This window comes from Theobroma cacao, chromosome 10, assembly GCF_000208745.1.
Source record: "Theobroma cacao cultivar B97-61/B2 chromosome 10, Criollo_cocoa_genome_V2, whole genome shotgun sequence".
Taxonomy (NCBI): domain Eukaryota; kingdom Viridiplantae; phylum Streptophyta; class Magnoliopsida; order Malvales; family Malvaceae; genus Theobroma; species Theobroma cacao.
The window spans coordinates 16,281,302-16,303,715 of record NC_030859.1 but is presented as its reverse complement, the minus strand read 5'-3'; positions in this window follow the sequence as shown (position 1 = coordinate 16,303,715).

The following is a 22,414-nucleotide window of genomic DNA, read 5'->3' as shown; positions in this document are numbered from 1 at the left end:
TGTTGAGTTGGTTACAAATAGTATCAGTAGTAGGTCTATATGATGCGTTTTCAATTTTTTTTTTTTGTTGTTGTTTCCTTGCATTGTAATAAAAAAGAAAGTTGTAATATAATTAAAAAATCAATTTAATTCCAATATGTATAGCACAATTCAAGAAAGACATCGTAAGATATAGAATTTCATACTTTTCTTTCTAGCAATGAAAAATAGTGTAGCAAATTCAAAACTTGTCACTTGTTAAGAGAAAGATAACGATGAGGAATTACCATAAAGAGGAATAATAAATTATTTGATCTGTAATGTGTGTGGAGACTTTTTTTTTTTTAAAAGGTCAACCAATTAAAAAATATCAATGTAAAATCCCAAAAGCAACTATAGAAAATGACATATTAAATAAAAAATTACTAACTTTGAAAAAAAAAAAAAACCACCAAGGGAAAAAAATTCATTGAAACTTAAAAAGTTACAGTTATAAATTTAAAACACACCAAGATGGCAACAATGATATAAATTGTTTTATGTAAATGTCTATCATTTTCATCCCTCCAAAAGTTACTTAAATTGTTATATGTAAATGTGTTAGCAAGGCTTAAAGGCATTCAAGCTAAACTGGATAAAGGTCTGAATGATTTCTTGCAAAACCTTGAGATTGTGTTGGTAGAAGAATACAACTCGATACTATATCAAGAGGAAACCATGTGGCAGCAGAAGGCAAAGATTGAGTGGCTACAACATGGTGATGCCAACTCCAAATTTTACCATACTATAGTCAAAAGGAAAAAGACGGAGAAAGCACATTGCAGCTCTCAAAAAAGAGGATGAGACCTGGGTGTTATGATCAAATCGAAATAGAAGCCATGGCATTGCAATTTTTTCGAGAGCTATATAGGGATGATGGTATTCCTGAATCCTTACCAAAAAGGTCACATTGGAGACTGGATGACAACGAATCAACAGATATTTCTAAGCCTATCATTGATGAAGAGGTTACGAAGGCTTTGTTCGATATGAACCCAAATAAATGTCCGAGTAGTGATGGATTTCCAGCGGCTTTTTTTTCAAGAAAATTGGAAAAAATAGTTATACCAAAGGTAGAAAAGCCTGGAAAGATCTCCCAGTTCCGTCGCATTAGTCTACCGATTGCTTTGAAGAAAATTAGTAAGATCTTAGTGAACCGTCCGAGACCTCTATTGAATGACATTGTTAGCAAGAATCAATGCAGTTTTATCCTTGGCACACAAGCAACAGATAATATAATCATTGTCGAGGAAGCAATCCAAACAATGAGATGGAAGAAAAGTAAGGAAGGAGCACCTGCAATAAAAATAGACTAGGAAGAAGCCTTCAACCGCTTGAAATGGAATTTTTTTACAAGAAGTACTGGAAGAAATTGGTCTCCCATCTGCTTGGGTGAAACTTATAATGTTCATTGTTAAAACGCCCACTTTCTCTATTATTTGGAACAGTAAATCAACAAGTGTTTTCACTCCAGCGAGAGGAATCCAACAAGTGATCCACTCTCACCTTATATTTTCGTTTGCTGCTTGGAGAAGCTATCTCATCTTATTGAAAATGCTGTAAATATGGGGAGATGGAAACTGCTCCAATTAACTAGAAGAGGCCTTACTCTCTCTCATGTTTGTTTTGTAGATGATCTAATGTTGTTTGGAGCTGCCTCAATAAAACAAGTGAATGTTATGATGCAGATTCTAGACCAATTTTGCAAGGCTTCGGGACAAAAGGTTAGCCTCGCTAAATCAAGAATACTGTTTTCTTCTATTGTGTGCAGTGCAATAATGAATTTACTAAGTAATGCTTCCAAGATCCCTTTGACAATGGATTCTGGGAAGTATCTTGGCACATCTATGATCCATGGAAGAATCACAAGGGAAACTTATTCAGAACTAGTTTTCAAGGTCAGACAAAAGCTGGAAAAATAGAACAATAAGAACCTCTCAATGGCAAGAAGAATCTCTTTAGTACAGTCTGTGACTAGCACCAGGACATCCTATTTAATGCAGACATCCTTATCCCTGAAAAGCTATTCAGGAAATTGATCGACTGAACCGAAATTTCATATAGGGTCATGTTGGAAGTTCTAGGAAAATACATGCATTAAGTTGGAACAGGCTTTGTGCATCAAAAGAAGATGGGGTTTGCAAATTCGAGATTCCAGGAAATATAATCTGGCATTATTTGTGAAACTTGGTTGGAATATATGGCAGAATAAAAAAAGCTTCTAGGTGGACATCCTGAAGGTGAAATTTCTTCGAAACAAAGATTTTATGATGGTGGAAGCTAAGTCCTATTATTCTCACGTATGGAAGAGTATTCTGAAAAGCAGAACAGTTTTAGAGAAGGGACTAGGGAGAAATGTCGCCAATGGACACCAAACAAAGTTTTTGACAGACGTTTGGCTTAGTTGTGGACCACTAATCAGTCTTGCAACCATAAATCTGCCAGAGATTGAAACGGATTTACTTGTAACTAGTTATTGTCATGAATTTGGTAATTGGAATTGAGATCAAATTAAACAAGTTCTTCCCTAACACACCACATTGATGATTGTTGCAGTAATGATAGATCCTTGTAGTGAGGAAGAAGACGTGGGCTTATGGCTTCTAACAAGTTATGGGAATTTTTGAGTTCGGTTGGCCTATGAGCTACCAAAACGTGCAACGGTCCAAAGACAAGTTACTAGCAGCAAGTATGGAAAATTCCAAGCTCAAGGAAAGTGCGAGTATTCATTTGGTGAGCACTACATGATTCGTTGCCAAGTACAGAATGGTTGTCGAGAAGAAACATGGGGATATCAACATCTTGTCTGCAATGTGGAAATCAAATAAAAACCATACTTCATGCAATAAGGGGTTGTGAACCTTCAAGAAATGTTTGGTTGCAGATAGACCCAGATTCAACTTAAGGTAATTTTTTTCATCGTGACCTACAACATTGGATGACGGAAAACATGTCATGTAATGAAACCTTGAATAGAATACCATGGGGCACAATGTTTGTTCATATTGTGTGGCTGTTATGGTATTAGAGAAACTTAACTCTCTTTGATGCTTACTTTGTTTGACCTCATAATGCATGGCAACAAATTTGGACCAAAGCAAAAGATGCTTGGGACAATTTAGGTAGAAAACATTTCAGAATAAAGAAGGGAGTCATGATATCTTGAAAAAGCCGAAATATCCTTTTGTCAAACTCAACGTTGATGGAAGTGCAAAAGGGCAACCAGGCATGGCAGCAGCAAGTGGGGTAATTAGAGATGAAAATGGAAATTGGTTGCTGGGATTTGCATTTAAAATAGACATCTCTTTTTCCTTAATAACATAACTTTGGGTGTTATACTTGGGATTAAAGCTATGCTGGACTAGGGGATTCAGGAAAGTACAAGTGGAATTGGACTCTTTGCTAGCTATCCAAAAGTTAACCAACCAGAGTTCTCCGTTAGACCCCGAATGCTCATCTTCTCAAGTGTATAAGAGAACTACTCTAACAGCCTTAGGACTGCACCATATCTCATGTTCATTGTGAAGCTAATCAATGCACCGATTAGATGGTCACATACCATAAAGACTTAACCCTTGGGTTACACAATTTGACTCTCCTTCAACTAGTATGAGGTCACTTTTATTTGCAGACATTTTGAGTGTTTTATGGCTTAGAATGATGTAGTTAGATTATATTTTATCCCATCTTATAAAAAAATATAAATTTTTTACATTACATCAATTTTTCGCATAAAAACATATTTAGTTCATTGGTCATTTTTAGCACTAAAAGAGAGTTAAAGACTTTAAATCAACGGAGTGCCCATGACTAAGGAGTCAATTGAATTTAAGCAGAAATGCCAGCATACACTAAAATGCTTCCTCAAGTACTCCAAACAATTAATGTGTCAATTACATTTGAGAATCAATGAATTTCTATATACCAATTCAAAGGGTCACCCAAAGCTTCATATTATTTTATCAATATGGTTTCAATAATATACAATTATAAAGTGAATGGTTGACTAATAATTTTATAAAATACATTAGCCTATGACATTCTTGAATAATCAAAATTGAATTCCAACAAAAATGTCCAATGAGTTGAAGGATAAACATACTGCAAAAATAATAATGACAAACATGTATATTTCTAATAATGGACATATCCTTACTCAAAAGATAACTGAAATTAATAAATAAAGGAAACCTAAACTTATATGACACCTATGAGATAAGATAACATGTAAAAGAAGTCAATAATATATATGGCATCAACAAAGGTGCAAGTAGATTATCGTACACAATAGAAAGTATAACCACACGCCTAATTAAATGTGATAAAATCCAAAGAAAGTAAACTTAGAAACTTGCATGAAAGGCTTCTGGTTTTTGTGAAGAAGTAATAACGTTATAAAAATAAAAATAATAAATAACCCAAATAATAAAAGCTTTTAAACAAAAAATCATGAAAAAAAAAATAGAAATGATATTTAAAGTACTTGAAATAATTATATTTGGAATTCAACTTCAACTTGTAAAAAGCAAGATTATTAAAAAAAGGGTAATACTAATCAATCACATTTTGGGAAATTAACCCAAAAACCACATCAACTTATAAAAAAGAAAAATTCATGCATGAAGAAAATCAATAACAATGGGTAGTTGCCAAGAAGATAGGAGAATTTTCTTCTTTACTTCTATGACAATTTTTTTGAAAAAATAAAAAAGAAGACAAAATTGCGAATGTAATCAGTAAAGAAATCTATAACAGTAAGAGATATAAAAATTAAATATTTATACAAAGTGTTTACAAAATCATTGTCAAGGTTTTAGCGAATCATCTAAAGAAAATAATTGGTGAAGTCATAGGTGAATATCAAGTCGCTTTTGTGAAAGGAAGATAAATACTAGATTGTGCTTTTATTGCTAACGAAATGGTAGATCTAATGCAAAAAAAAAAAAAAATCAAATTGAAGGATTGCTATTAAAGGTGGATTTTGAAAAGGCATATGATAATATGAGTTGAGGTTTTCTAGAGTTGACAAAGGAGAAAATGGGTTTTTGGTTGACATGGCAAAGTTGGATTATGGAGTGTCTCAAAGGCATCGATAGCAGTTTTGATTAATGGGCCTCCTACAAATAAGGATGTATATAAAACTAAGAAAAGGGTGTTCACTATCCACATTTTTGTTTAATATAGTTGCAGAGGTTTTCAATTGCTTGATGAAAAGAGCAAAAGAGGAACTTATATGTGGTGGTATCCTTGTAGGAAAGCAAGGTATGTTGTTATCCCATCTCCAATATGCAGATGATACCTTATTATTTTCCAACTCAATTTGGAGTCCCTATTTAATATGAAGAGGGTACTATGACGTTTCCAGATTATCTGAAGTTTGAAAATAAAGTTTCAAAAAAGTAGTCTCATAGGTGTTGGAGTTAATTCATTGAATATGGATATATGAGCTACTAAAATACATTGTGAGGTAAGGGTTTTACCTTCTACATACTTGGGATTACCTTTGGGTGCCAATTAAGATTCGCCGAAAATATGGAGATTGATTGTGGAGAGATTTGAGGTAAAACTTGATAATTGGAAGTATAAACTGTTGTCTTTAAGTGGTAAAGTTACTTTATTGAAATTTGTGCTGAGTAGTCCGCCAATATTCTACATGTCTTTATTTAAAACACCTCAATGGATTTAACATGAATTGGAGAAAATTCAAAGAGAATTTCTCTGGATAGGAAACAAGCAAAGTGGTGGAATTCATTATTTTAGATAGGACAGAGTTTATGATTATGAAGAGAATAGTGGGTTGGGGTTAATTGATCTAGAGATTAAAAATAGGGAGCATTAAATGGCTATGGAGGTTTGGAAATGAGTGGGACAACTTATGGAAGGAGATTGTGACAGCTAAAAATGATTACGATCCGCGTGCCTTGTTACCAACTTAGTGTCAATGGTAAATGATTTAATATTTGGCAAAATATTATATCTCCTTTTTTGCCTATTGATAAGTTCTTTTTGCAAGTTTCATCCAACATGTGAACTATTATCAGAGATGGAAAATCAGTGTCCTTCTAGAAAGATGAATGGCTTAACAAAATGTTCCTTCAAAGGGAGTTTCCTAGACGTTATGCATTATCGGTCAACAAGGAGGATAGATTATGTGAATTGGTAAAGTTTCTTGAGGCTTATTATTCATGTCATTACTAAGTTAACTCACATGTGTCTTAATATTTCTTAATGAAGCTTCTTGACTTTGAATGACTGCATCTATATTTGCCATGTATTGCATAAACCTCTTTTCCAAAGTTAACTTCTTCTCAGGTTTAGGGACTCTAACTTGTGACTGAAAATCATGATGGAAAATAGGCTATGATGAATATGTATGACCTTGATCATTACTCCATGAAGAATTTGGGTGATTCCACCCTAAGTTGTAACTGTTGGAGTGTAAATTGTTTTGCTGTCCATTGAAGTTTCCATCAAATTGCATTAACTCATAATAAGCTGGATAACAATCACTTGAATGCTCATCTCCACAAATTTCGCACGTCACAAAAGGAATCTAAAAAATATTAACACTCCAAGTGTCAATTCTTTGAGACAAAGCATTTACTTGGACGGTTAAAGCACTTATAGTCAATTCATAATCACTAGCAACCCTCTTAGGCACAAATTGTTCAGATGACCACTAGAAGTTTTAATAATTCATCACCTTAACCAAAAGTACTTGAAAAATAAAGAAAGAAAAACTCAAATTATGATTAATCTTTGAATATTAGTATTAGAAAAATAAATAGGAAACACAAATCCCTAGTAACAGCATCAAATACGTGTTGTCGATTTTGTACATGTAAGTATACGTATCGAATTAGTAATATAGACAGTAAGTCTAGAATTATATCCCACAGAGATTTGTTCTTAATTATTTCACTAAGAACCAAAATTATGAAAAACTAATCTTATTCAAATAACTCAATTTTGTATAGAATTAATTAAAACTAAATTAAATCAAACACCAAACTAATTGATAGAAACTAAAAATTCAATTGAAAAAGGTAATAGATTAAAACCTAAGATTATGAGTTCATTCAACATTTCATTTAATACCAGCTTCTCTTATTATTTACATTCATGGATGGTTTATTAACTTAGATCTAGTTTAACTTAGCCTAATTAGATATTTAATCTCTCATTAAATAAACGTATTTGATGCACACATTAGACTCAATATTTCCACAATAGATTTTATTTTTTTATTTATTAAGGTCTCATCTTTGCATGCATAGCATTTATCAAATCGCATAAAATAAATCTATCACATGTATACTACTTTGCATTGCATAGCATTAATTAAATCATATAAAATAAATCTATCACATGCAAACTACTTTAGATGATTGTGGACTTTAACTATACTAATTTCTTTGAGCCATCAAAGGAAATTAGCTTTGTCAAACCTAAAGGATTACATACAACATCCTTAAAGTCTACTTGTAATCTCCTTGTCTTTCTTGTTGCCTTGGTTCTTCATCTTTGATTTTACAAAAATTCAATTCCTAATCTGTCCTAATTTTAATTACATATGAATGTAGAAACCTCAAGTTGCATTCGAGGGGAGTATGATGAGGAAAAAATTTTACAAACCAAGATAAAGAGTTAAGGTATGACACGCAGGCCATATTTAAAAAATACCAAGAATTTACATTCAATCAAAATACAATTATATTGGGCCTAAGTCCATAGTCATCCACATACATTCATCAATATGAATAAAATTTAAAGATATGTCTCAGTAAAATTGTTAATTATATGAGGTATTTAAGATTAATAATTTTTCGATATTTAAATTTGCCAATTTCAAAATTTCGATTAACTAATTAATTGTACACACGAAACCTTTTTTCTATACTGAAAGTATTACTAATCAAAGTTACAACTTATCCCTTCTTAATCTTATTATGATTAGAATTTCCATAACAAATTTAAACAATTTTAATTTGCATTCTTAAACACTTTAAATAATCAATTTAATTAAAATTGTATGTCGTCTATCACCTATTCTCATTAGGTAATTAAGATCTAAGATAATAATAATTGTAATTAATCTTACAAGTTCAAATAATTTTTCAATTTTTCTCCCAAACATTTTAGGTAGCTTATTTTACTAATCAAATCTAATTAAAGATTGCATGTCTTACCTAACCTTATTAGGTTGTTTAGATCAAAATCTAAGATAAGATAATCTTTAATTAGTCTTGGTGTCTTATTCAAATTTCCTTCCTTAATTAAAGGAAATTTATTCATAATAAAAGTGAAATCCCCCATACTTTGATATGGTGATAAATAAAGTTGATCGAATGCAAATTGAGGTCAATTAAAATGTTTAGAAGTGATAAAAGACGAAAGGAGTAGTTTAGGATAAAATATTTCGCAAGTGAGAAAATAATAATAAAATAATAATAATTTTATCGGAGGAGAATTTGTGAGATAAAAGGCGATTTGGAAGTCAAGTGAGGCATAATAAGGTATTTTGGGTACCAAGGAGACAAGATAAAATTTTTAGAATAAAATAATATTTTATTAATAAAATAATATTAAAATATTAATATTTAGCCGGATGTCGAAGTCAATCAAGAAGAAGGATCATATGGTTGATCCAAGTGGGGGAGAAGATGACAAGCCCGACTCTATAAAAATATTTATCATGACATACATGTGATGGATAGCATGTTTGCATGCTAGGAGAGTCCCGAAAAATTTACAAAAGTCGGTATTGTACCTAGAGGTACAATAAAGTTGATTTAAGCCTCGAACTAGATCAAATAGAGAATTTACGATGAAATTAAGAATTTTAAAGTCCCAGAATGGTTTAATATGGTGATTCGGAGTTCGAGGATCAATTTGGAGTCAAACCGGAATTTTCGCTATCTAGGGGCAAAATGGTCATTTGCCACCTGGGGACAAAATGGGAATTTTAGAAAAGATTTTTTTGGCCCCATTTGACTTATTGGAGTATAATTTGACTTATTGGAGTAAGATTTGAGGTTTAGAAGTGAAAAATTTTAATTTCGGTATAATTTGGAGTAAAAGGGTAAAATGGTAATTTTGCCACCCCAGGGGCAAAATTGTAATTTTCCACCACCAGGACATTTTTCCAGCACATGGTCTTCCTTTATCCTCATTTTGACCATTGACTAATTGTGTGGTGGAGATAAAAAGGATTAAAATTTTAAAATTTTAAAAATGGACCAATAAGAAAATGCCATGTGTCATACCTTTATTATTTTATTGTTTCTTTATAAAAAGGCATAAAATCAGCCCATTTTCTTCATATGGCCGGCCAAGCAAGGAAGAGAGAGAAAGAGAGGAAGAACAAAGGGAAAAACAAGAAAACCTAGGTGAAAATTCAAAGAAAAAGTGAAGAAATCAAGGAAACAAGCTAGGTAAGTTAGAATTTCTTTAATTCTCCTTGATACCTAGCTTACCCATGCTTTTGTTCTTGATTTCCATGGTTGAATATTAAGTTATTATGATGAATTCAATTCTGAAAAATGGGTTAGGAGAGAGAAAGTTGTTAGACTAATTTGATTTTAAGTTATGTTAGTGTTTTAAGTTAGTTTAGCATATTTAGAAACAAAACAACAAGAAAAGAATTTATTTTCTCCCACAACCCTTAATGGCCGAATTTACCATGTGTTGAGTGAGGATGAATTTGATTTTCATTCTAGGAGAATTGGTTAAGAAATGATGAATTATGAGCCTAAAAAAATAATGAAAATTTTAAGAGCAAAAATACGAATTTTTACCCATTAGGGGTATTTTCGTAATTTGCTATCGAGACTGATAAATTGAATCTCATTCATAGTCATTAAGGTAATTTAGGTATAATTGGAGTGTAGAAAGTGAGGAGAATTGATTTGGAGTTAAATTGGAGATAATAGGCCGAATTAGGTCAGCACCGCATTTAAGCGGTAGTCAGATAAGTTATATATCATATCATGCATATATACCTAGCCTGAATCGATTTTATAATGGTCATGCATTGATGTGGTGAATTATGTATTGTACATTATGGACAGGTGGTGAGCAAAGTACACTGGTAAAAGTACAGAGATTGTGCTTGGAGACTGGGATTAGGAGTACATCGACTCCTAGAACTGTGAGTGAACTTATTATCGTCTTAATTATCTAGAGTAGTTTTATACAATTATGTGGTTTTATGAAAAATGAGTTTAAATGGTAAATTGCTATGTTTTAAGAGAAATTGTGATTTTATAAAATGATTTTATAAATTTTCTGAAAAATCGAATACTAGTTTTGAAAATAGAGTAATTGGAGACTGCCTACTTGTGTTGTAAATTTATGGTTTTAAATTGAATGGCTTATGATAATAAATGACCATGAATGGCTAAACTGATTTTGGTGCTAGAATGATTTAACTGTGTATTCAACCTTTAGAGGCTAGGTTGCGATAAATTGTCATGTCATGCTAAAATGAATTTTATTGATTAGTGGATTATATATTAATTATTCACTACAGAGGGGGTTCCATGGACCAGCCTATTAGAGGGGCACGGTAAACTCCATTATATTCTTACCTCGAACGGAGAGGCGCGTAGGGTATTTCCTGGGGTAAAGCTTAGGGTTCACTTCACGCCAAACCACCACGTGAAGGGGAACTCAGCCAACGCCAAGGAACGACTGTATTTTTCTCAAACTAAAAATATATTTTAAGTGTATACAAAAATTTTAACAGCCTTGGCGGACTCGGTTGGATGCTCTACGCAAGGTATCACCGAATATGAGTTTTGGCACGAGCCAAAGTTTTAAGAAATTCATAAGCCAAGTTGATTTCTCGATTTATATGGATTGATTTTTTTTGGTTGAAATGAGTTGAAAGGTAATGACATTACAGTATGATGACTTATTTTAATTGTCTCTATTTACTCGACTTTAGATAGTTTAGATGGTATTTGTTTACTCACTGGGATTTTATAATCTCACCACCCTTATTTCCTCACATTTCAGGCTCGGGGAATTCCATAGTTAGCTGACTTTGACAAGGATCTTCATTTGGACTCGAATCGGTAAAAGTTGTAGGTTTCCAGCTTCCGATGCATTTTGGATATATGTGGGCCCATGTGTCACTGTAAAAAAAAATTTATGCTTTGGTTATTTGCTCTATAGTATATATGAATATAATTAACTTTTATGCTATAAGAATTATGTACCGATAGTTTTATGAAAATTATTTTACAAGAAAATAGTTTATTTTATTGAATATTTTTATTATATTCAAATGGTCAAATTTTCACTTCAAATGAACGTTTTAGATACTTAATTTATTTTTAAATCATTAAATATATATTTTCTGCTTACCTACTACATTTTTAGCAAGTTTTGAGATTTTCAAAAGAAAAAGACGAAAATGCCCTTGTGAGCCAAAAAATAATATGTTATGTTCTGATTTGGAAATGATTTGTAATCCTTCGAATTTTGATATTTGATAACTATTGCTCACCGGGGAAGTGCGGAAGCTGATACGAGAGCCTTGCGTGGTTTTGATCGACATTCGGGGTGAAGAATGTTTGTCGAGGCCTCACGACGGTTATCACGGGTTCGATGGGGAGTTCCGGGTCGTGACAAGAAGACTCACCTTTATTTGTTTTAACTTCCATAATTCTAGAAATCAAATTCCTTAATTTATGGTGTCTGCAAATAAATTTTCTAACATCCTTGAATTAAGGAATTAGATTCCCTAATTTATCATATCAAAATTTATTATCTTTATGAAACTACTTCTACAATTTATAATCAGCCAATGAATGATTTTGAGTGCCATAATTTTAAGAATCAAATTCCTTAGTTTATGGATGTTAATTATCTCAAGTTTGATAGCTAGGGTTTTAGGAATCGTATTTCTTATTTCCTTGTGTCAAAATTATCCCTTTTATGGAACTTTTCCATAAATATTTAGATAGTCAATTTGTAATTTAAATTGCACCAATTAAGGATGCAATTTAGGCAAGTCTTAATGTCAAAACCATGGCATTGATCAGTTGCTGGTAACATTGGTGTAGCCATGGTTATGTGGTTTTATGGGGCTTTAAATCTACGAATTTTAATCCCTAATTTATTTTCTGGATAGCCAACATATGGAACTATTCCATATCAAATTTTCATATTTTTGAATGCAAATTGATTGGCCAAATCACAAAAAAATCATCGCCTTATTGCTATTTCTAGCAATAGTGGTGCAACTATGGTATTTGATTTTAAAATGGCTCTAAATCAAGGAATTAAATCTCCAATATTTATTTATGGTCAAATAACATATGGAACCTTTCCATATTAAATTTTCTTGATTTTTGTATGCAAATTAGCTGCCTAAAACATCCAAAAAAATGTGACCTATGTCTATTGGACATAGGCATGATTTCAACTGCTTGTGTGGCTTTATAGTGGCACAAATTTAGGGATTTAATCCCTTAATTTTAGTCATCTTATCAGGAAACTTTTGAACTCGTTTCAAATTCTAAAAGTCAGCCAATAACTGTAACAAATTGCACAAAATTAGACCTCTTTTAAGTTGTCTTACTTAGATAAAACCATGACCTGCTAGTAACAGCAGTTTCAACCATGGTTTTATGATCTTTCCACTATCGTTTGTTGTTGGTTGACAGTGCTCTTGGAACTATTCCAATGTGCATTGCTCCAAATTTTTTTCAATAAACCCTTTTTAAAAGCTGTAAACCAGACCACTAGTAAAGCAGCACAATATCCAATTTTATCACCAAAACCGCATCATATTGCCATGAAATCAAATATGACTTTTCCAATTTTTTGTGTGCATCTGATGTAGACATAAATCTTCAAAATTAAGACACTAAAAATCATATTACAATATTCAAAACCAAGATTTAAAATTTACAAATTGAATTTGCCTAAAAAATTTAAACAATTCAAAAATAGATTTGAAAAATTTTAAATCCTTACCAACTTGAACTCGAACACCTCAAACCCATTATAAGCATTGAGGTAACAAACAATGAGACATAGTTTTGTGTTAAAATAAACCAAGGGAAGCTCTAATACTTCTGTTGGGTATCAAGCGTCATGGAAAAGATCATACGTAATAGTTATGTTTTATGCAACGGAAAACAAAAAATCTAAACAAAATCCCATGCCACCATACATGGATCACCTTAGTGGTTTTAATACAAACAAAACCAGAAGAGAAGAGTAATCAGAAAAATAAAATTACCTTTGCCAGGTGATGTGTGTCACGACCCGGAACCTCCCTCAGGCCCATGACAATCGTCGCGACGTCCCGATTGACACTCATTATCCGAAATGCCAACCGAAACCCCGCAAGACTTACATATCAGTTTCTTTCCTTTCCTGTGAGCAATCATTGTTAAATATCGAGTTTTTAGAGAATATATACTAATTTAGATCAAAAACAATGAAAATAAAATTTTCGCCACACAGGGGTATTTTGGTCATTTTTTTTCAAAAATTTCAAAACTGGCTAAAACGTAATATACAAGTACAAAATACATAATTCATATTCAAAATGAGTTTAAAAGTCTAAAATCTTCATTTAAAACGAAATTACGATTATTTGAATAAAATAAGAAAATAAAAGAAATATTAAGGGAAATATTCTATTTTCTTATAAAACAATATTTATAGAGTTATACGTGAATAATTTTTATAGCGTAAAAGCTAAATAAATTTATACATACTGAAATACAGTAAGCCAAAATATTTAATTTAATTTACAATAACAAGAGGGCCCCCGAATAAACAAAAGTAAAGAGGACTGTGAACCTACGGTTTGGAAAATGCAGATCCAATGGTAGTCCTCGATGAGATCAGCTATCTACAGTCTATACTGAACCTGAAATGGGTGGAAAGGAGTTGGGTGAGATTTTGCAATCCCAATGAGTAAACAGACATTATCATAAATATCTAAAGGCGAGTAAAATGGAGGCAAGTTTAAACAACAAATTTCAACCCATTTCATAATGTTTTCAATTTATTTCTTAAACCATAAAATATTTGTAATTTACCAAAACAGTTGTTAAGGCTTATGTCTTTTATTAAAACAAGGCTCAAGCCAAAACTAATCCTCGGGGATACCTTGGCCGAGGCATCTAACCGAGTCCGCCAAGGGTGTTAAAATATTCACACGTGAAACACATTTTTATTTTTAAAACCAGCCGTTCCTTGGCGTTGGCCGAGTTACACATTCACGTGGGGGTTCGACGTGAAGTGAGCTCTAATACTACCCCGGGAGTTACCCTCCTCGCCTCTACAACCGGAGTAACTATATAACTGGGTTTACCGTGCCCCTCTAATAGGCAGTCCACGGAAACCCGTCACTGCAGTGACTAACCCACCAATTTTAATAAAATTTCGACAGTATAACGTGGCTTTTATTTATTTATCCAGCCTGCATAGTAAAACAACTTACATAAATTTCCCAATGCATTCACAAAATATAGCCACATATACTCATTTCTCATAAGCCATTCCTAGGAAAATATATATTTTTCAAGTCAATTTGTAGCCTCCAATTACTCAATTTCATAATCAATACAATATATTTTTATTTGTCACATTTATTCCTAAAACATCAAAAATCCCGTTTTAATCTCGTTCTCATTTCATAAAATACATAAAGGGCATTTAAAATAAACTCTAGATAATTTACAATAATAATAAGTTTACTCACCGTTTGTACAAACTAAAAGCTTTCTAAGCGCCCCGATCACTACTCGTCGGGTACGACTTCTTTGCCTTTTCCGGAAGGCTCTCCTCCTAGACACATTACAAAAATTTACACAATTCATCACATTGATGCTAAATCACTATATAATTAACTTAAATCCTATACTAATGCATGGTATGAAATGCAATAGCCTAAAACGGCTTAAACGCGGTATTAACCTATTTTTGGCACTTTGCCCGATAAATTGCTAACGCGCTCCATTTTAGCTCTAAATCATCCCATTCTCTCTCCAACATTTCTAACCATTAAATATCAGCCAATAACCTTCTAAAAACAACAAAATCAGCTCACTCCCTTCCTTGGAAAATTCGGCCAAAAATGGGACATTAACTCGGTTAATTTTCTACTTTGTTTTTCTATCACGTTTAATCGTTTTTCATCATTTTCTCTTCATTTCCCTTAGAATAAAATCAATTCATCATCATTGTACAGCATTGAGCATCCAGCCAAGAGTGGGTATTGTGAAAATTTAATGATTTCTTGCCCAATTTAATTTCTAAACACATTTAACTAACTAAAACTATCAATTTAACTAAAAATCAAAACCTAAAAATTTCAATTTCTCTCCCCTAGAATTTCGTCCAGCCCTTGATATCACTTTTTGATCTCTCTCCTCAAGCATGCTAAATGGAAATAAAGGCATAGGAAAGGTAGAAATCAAGCTAAAATCGAAAAATCTTACCGTTAGACGCGTAAACGGTCGAAAACCGCGAATTTCCCTTTGAATTTTCTTGTTTCTCTTTGGTTTTTCTTTTTTTCTTCCTTTCCTCTCTATTTCCTCTCTTGTTCTTCCTTATGGCCGGCCAGCACTTAAAATTTGGGTTTAAATGGGCTGACTTTTCATTAAAATAATATTATATCATTAAAAAATGCCACATGTCACTTTCCCATTGGCCCATTTTTAAAATTTCATCCATTTGTTTCCAAATTTTCACCATACACTTGTCTCATATATTCATAGCTTAGATAAAATTCTCAGACTCATCCAAAGTCTCGGTGGAGTAATTTTTGAAATTTACACTTTTGCCCCCGTAAAAGTCAAAAATTACATTTTTGCCCCAAAAATTGAAAAATTGCCCATAGACATATTTTTCATCCCTTATACTCTTACCATTCTCAAAATTGTCAAATTTGATCTAAACTTCTCTCAAAATCTCAAAATTTTGTCTGCGAGTGGGCAAAATTATGATTTTACCCCTACACTCCCAAAAATCACCAGAATTAAACTTTTTCACTTCCTATCATTAAATTATACTCCAAATAGTTAATCTTGGAAAAAAATTTCACTCCATGATCAAATTATTATCTCTAGGTGGCAAAATGACGTTTTGCCCTTGAATATCAAAATTTTCAATTTTACCCCAAATGAACCCTCGAACTCCGAAAAATAATTTTTAGTCATTCCTGGACTATTAAATATTAAATTTCATCCTACAATTCCTATATGAACTAGTTCGAGGTTAAATCAACTCAAGTATACCGTTAGGTACGATATCGGGTTTCGTCTTTTCTTATGTGCTTTCCTAGCATAATAACATGCTACTCAGTACATGGATGTCATGACATGTATTTATAGGGTTGGGTTTTACAGTGTGGCTATCACAATGGTACCTTTTTCTTTTCTAACCTGTGAATAACACAAAGGAAGCAAAGAGCCCAAGTCATTTAAATGCTTGGCCTCCGAGGGTTGCGCTTGAACCTTCACAAGAAGAGAACTTTCTTAACTATGCCTTTGTGCTAGCAAGGTGGACAACCACTTGTACTCTCTACACAATCACATTCCTCGTAGCTGAATCACAAAGTTGGAAAACTATTTTTCCAAAATTTCTCAAGAGAGGTTGCGACTAGGGTTTTTTTGTTAGGTTTATGACAACTCAAAAAAAAAATTAATTTGTGTATTTTTCTTTTTTCTCTTTTATGAGGAGTAGTTGAAAATTATATTTATATTAATTAACTTTTTAAATTGGATATAAGGTTTAATATTATAACCATTTATAATATTAGCCTAACACTTTAACTAAATCTTTTTAATTAAGTCATTGTACATAAAAATAAAATTTAATTTACTTTATTTGTTTGCAATTACGACTTTAATTATAGTTGATTATAATATTGACCTTACACTTAATTAAACTATTTTAATTAAGTCCTTAGAGGTTAAAACCATAGTGTATGATTTAAATCCAACTTAAATCGTCACACTCCCATTCTGATTCTTAATGCAACTTAATAAGTGTGACCCATTAGGTTTCTTACATGTTAGAAATGGAATTAAATTATAATCTTTATTAAATTAATTAATTCAATTCCATAGACCAAGATTGGCATCTAGCAATGTATCATGGCCACTCAATTGTTAGGAAAGTCAAAAGGTTCTTTGACAACCTTTAAATGTATAGTTTGTTAGTGTAATTCATTCTCTCATCATGTATCCCGAAAATGATAAGATCATGGTACAGTGTCTATTCTTATTGATATCCATATTCGTTCGTGAAGTTAGATCATTAGCTTTATAAAGACTTATAAAACTCTTTCATAATCTCTAAGTCACCTTGGTCAAGGACTTCAACAAGCTAATATAAACTAAGAACTATAATGATATGTCCCCTAAATCAGTTGGGGTGATGATTCCTTTCTTGACCATGCATTTGCCTTCACATGCTTCATGCTACAACCAACCATACCCTATTTTGGTATCCTTCGTAGGACTCATAGGGATATGATCAAATATATAGCACTCTACATATAAGACAACTTGGTGTCTTAAGTCTAAGGAGTATTTACACATTTGACACATAAGAAATATTTTCATAGACATTAAAGTGAGATACCAAATAAATTTCTCATGTTGGGTCATATTCAGTGAACTTGTTCATGAAACAAGCACTTACATTCTATTTCCAAGTATTTCCATACTTCAACCTATGAGATCGGTTGTTTACTTCCCAAGTAAGGAACATAGAATGTACCAGTCTCTAAGCATTATTGATGTCTAGTCTTAATGATACATGATTAGGAATATTCAGATATTATACTTTGATGCATAGGGATCTCATACTTGTAACCCATTACAATTTCCTTGCAAGGCATATTAATCTCATAGACTTCATCCAATAAACTTATAACCTTCATAATCGATGTCTTATTGATGAATGAAAACCTCTGATCATTCAATGTGAATGATATAATTGCATGCCGAGAACTAACATTTAACCAATCTCATTTGGGTTTAAGGCTCATTCCAACATTTCAACCACCTATTTTTTTTTATGTAAATAATAAAGGTTAGCACAAGTGAGCCACCCAAATATGATTACAACTAGGCAAACAAAAGATAAAAATGAAAATAGAAAGCAACTTTTGTTTAACTTGTGTTTAGTATTTTATTTTTAAAAATGTTAATTTTATTAGCCTTCTTTACCATTATGCCATCCTCAAGTCTCTAGCATGACTTGCTGAAGACTTTAAATGACATAAAAATTCTTACATTGGTGTTAGACTTGATTGAGCTATTAAAGCCTTCTTAAAGATTGATGATTGATACAGTCAAGATTGAAGCTTAATAAAGGGAAAGACCACATGCATATCATGTGATTATTTATTGTAAATAGCCAGATTTTGTAAATAGTTATTTTTTGTCTTTTACTGTCTTTACTTTTACTCGTGTGGTAATTGGTTAGTTAGCTTAGTTATTACTTTAGTTAGTTAATAGTTACACTTACTTTACTCTTATAAGACTACTATAAATAATCTACTTGTAATTACTTTCAAGATGAATAGAATTACAACAAATTCATCTTCAGCACTCATTTTTCTTTCATTAATTCTTCGATAAGCTACTTGATTAATAGAGTTTCGACATGGTATTAGAGTCATGATCTTGCTGTGATTGCCTCTGGTTCAGTTCAAGCCAGTACTATATTCTTCTTACTTTTTGAATCAGTGGTTGATTATTCTTCTTGCTTTTTGAATCAACGGTTGATTGTTCTCTCGAAGATTGTTGTAATCCTTATTTGTTAATTCTTGTGAATTCTTTTGATTGGAATGACAAACATTAGATCAAATTCTACTTCCTCTGAACATTTGCCAACAAGAAATCTAGGAAATTCAAAGACCAATGCTTCATCTATTGAAAACCCTCAATTACCATTTTACTTGTATCATAATGATCATCCTGGATCACTAGAGATAAACCCTAAATTGACAACAAACAACTATGTGCCTTGGTGTAGATCCTTTTTGCTTGCTCTTTTTGTTAGAAATAAGCCTGGCTTTGTCAATGGTAATATACTCAAGCCAAAGCCTACGGATCCTTTATTTGATTCTTGGAATAGGTGTAATGACTTGATTATGGCATGGTTATTAGAGTCTATGACCACACCTATAGCTTCAAAAATCTTTTATATTGACAATGCTATGGAAATTTGGAACACATTGAAATAGAATTTTGCACAACTAAACGATACTAGGGTGTGCAACCTACAATATACACTAGGCAATATAACTCAGGGCACTTGATCTGTAGACACCTACTTCATAGAATTGAAGAAAGTTAGGGAAGAAATGAGGAATTTTTGTTCCTTACAACAATGCAAATATGGGAAATGTAACATAAATTGCTTCAAATAGTACTTTGAGTAGTATCAAAAGGATATGACTTTCAAAGTTTTGAATGATTCATCTCGGGAATTAGGTCTCAAATTATTTTAAAGGATTTAATACCTTCCTTAGACAAAGTTTATAGTTTAGTTCTAAGGGAGAAAACTTAAGGAGTTTGCTAGTTCAAACTTAATTAGCTTTACAGCCCTTAGTAGCTATCGCTACAATGTTCGAAGGGAAGAATATGTTTAAGAAAGTTGTTACTTGTTCACATTGAAATGAGAAGGGCCATGTCAAAGAGAGCTGTTATAGATTGATCTAATTCCCTGATGATTTCAAGTTCACCAAAGGAAAATGAGGTGTTTATAAGAAAAGAAACCTATTGTGAATCATATTTTTGCTAAAAATAGAGCTAATGTAGAAGATTTATAGTTTGATCGAGAATATGAAGTTGAAGTTCCTAGTTCTGTGACATATTTGTCTATGATTATGAATCAAGTTCATAAGTTGATGGATTTTCTCAGTAAAAGTGGAATGAACATTAATGATGATAAAAGTCCTTTAACAATTCCTTCAATAAGCAACCAGCAGACCAAGCATTCTCTAATCAATTTTTCATTTGCAAGTATTATTTTTGGCATTTCTTGTTTTAATACAACCAATAACCTCATTGTTAGGTATAAATATGTGAATGTTTTCATGTTTAAATAAAGTTCCTAGATTATAAACATAGGGGTAATGGATCATGTGTCTTGTACTCTAGAAAAATTCGTTTATGCCAAAACTATTGATAACTGCTATGTCCAACTTCCAAATAACACTAGAGTCCTTATTTCACACATTGGCATAATCAAAATAACTCTTTTCTTACTGTAAAAAATGTGTTGTATGTGCCTAGTTTCAAGTTCACTTTGATATCAGTTTCTTAGCTCACTGATTCCACATCAAATTTTGTGTTTTTCACTGATAATGTTTGTATCATTCAAGCTTTTATCTCATGCAAGATGACAAAGATGAAATGGACTTATCAAAGTTTAGTTTAGAAATTTTTGTTGATTTTTCAATTGTATCTTCAATTATTGCTTATAATACTTTTTCAAGCAATCTTTGTATTTCAACTTCAAAAACTTTTGACGTATGGCATCTTAGACTAAGTCATGCTCTTATAGAGAGGATAAATGTGTTACATAAACAGATTTCTAATATTCAATGTTCAAATAACCTATTTTGTGAAATATGTCCTCTGGCTAAGCAAAAAAGACTTTCATTTCTTATACATACTCAAAGCTCAAAACATCTTTTTGACATTGTTCATGTAGACATCTGAGGGCCTTATGAAACACACACCTTGATCGGTCAACAACATTTTCTCACTATAGTTGATGACTTTAGTCATTTTACATGGATATTTTTTAAGAGATGTAAATCAAATGTTTCAAGCACCATTCTTTTTTTTCTCAATTTAGTTCAAAACTAATTTTAGACATCAATCAAAATTTTAAGATCAAATAATGGTTTGGAGTTCAGGTTAAGTGATTTTTATGTCAAAACAAGAGTCATTCATCAATTGTTCTGCAATAAGACACTTGAACAAAATAGGTTGGTTGAAAAGAAACACCAACATTTTGACAATGGCCAAGTTTTTGTTGCATTAGTCACATTTGCCTATATCATTTTGGGTTGATTTTGTCTTAACTACAGTTCACATTATAAATTAGAATGCCTTCCAAAATCATCTAAAAAAAAACACCATTTAAGCTACTTTATCATACTTTGCCTAATTACAATCACTTAAGAGTTTTTGGCTACCTATGCTTTATGTCTATGTTGTCTCAACACAAAAATAAATTTGATAAAAGTGCTAGTAAATGTGTATTTTTGGGGTATCCTAATGGTGCCAAAGAGTATAGGGTATATGATATTGATGCTCATACAAGAATGTTGTTTTTCATGAAAATATTTTTCCTTTCATGTATGTTAAACACAACAGTGAACATTTTATCAAACACCTGGTGTACATGACCCTATCTTTTATCATTTTCATATTAATTTTGACATTTTGGACAATTCATCTATTCCACAAGTTATTTCTTAGTCAAATGCACATGATATTTCATTAGAAAATCATTTGATACCAAAATGACTTGATTCCACACAAAACTTATTTATTGTTTCTATTGACAATGTTCAAACTAGCCTTGTTCCTGTTCACCTTGATACATTTTTTTAACTAAGAAATGCTATCAAATTAGGCATGTTGCTAAATACTTAGAAGCCTACTATACTGACTTGTCTTCAAGCTTAACATGTGTTACTTCACATCCTACAATAGATTACCCAACTACTTATAAACTGTCACCTATACATAAGTCTTTCATTTCTACTCTATCTCAAATACATGAACTTACATCATATCATCATGCTATACTCTCATTAGAAAGATGCCATGGTTCTTGAATTGCAAGCTTTAGAAGACAATAAAACATGGTCAGTAGTGCCTTTGCCCTCATATTGTCATGCTATTGGTTATAAAGTAGTGTACAAAGTGAAAATGAAGGCTGATAGTAGTGTAGAAAGATATAAGGCACTTTTAATAGCCAAATGTTATAGTCAACTTGAGCACTTTGACTATCAAGAAACTTTCAACGTTGTTCCTAAGCAGACAACAGTTAATGTATCCATGGCCATTGAAACAACACAAACGTGGTATTTAAGGTAGCTTGATGTAAACAATGCTTTTCTTTATGGGGATCTTGAAGAAGAAGTATACATGGAAATACCTCTAGGTTATTTAGTGTAAAGTGACATTCATCTGATGTAAAGCTTGTCTGTAAGCTACACAAGTCTTTATATGGACTCAAGCAAACTTCTAGGTAATGGAATGCTAAATTTACTAGTTTCCTTACAACGCATGGATTCAAACAATCCTTGTCAAATTACTCTTTATTCACCATGATTGTTACAATGGACATTTTGTTGTATTACTTGTGTATGTTGATGATATAGTTA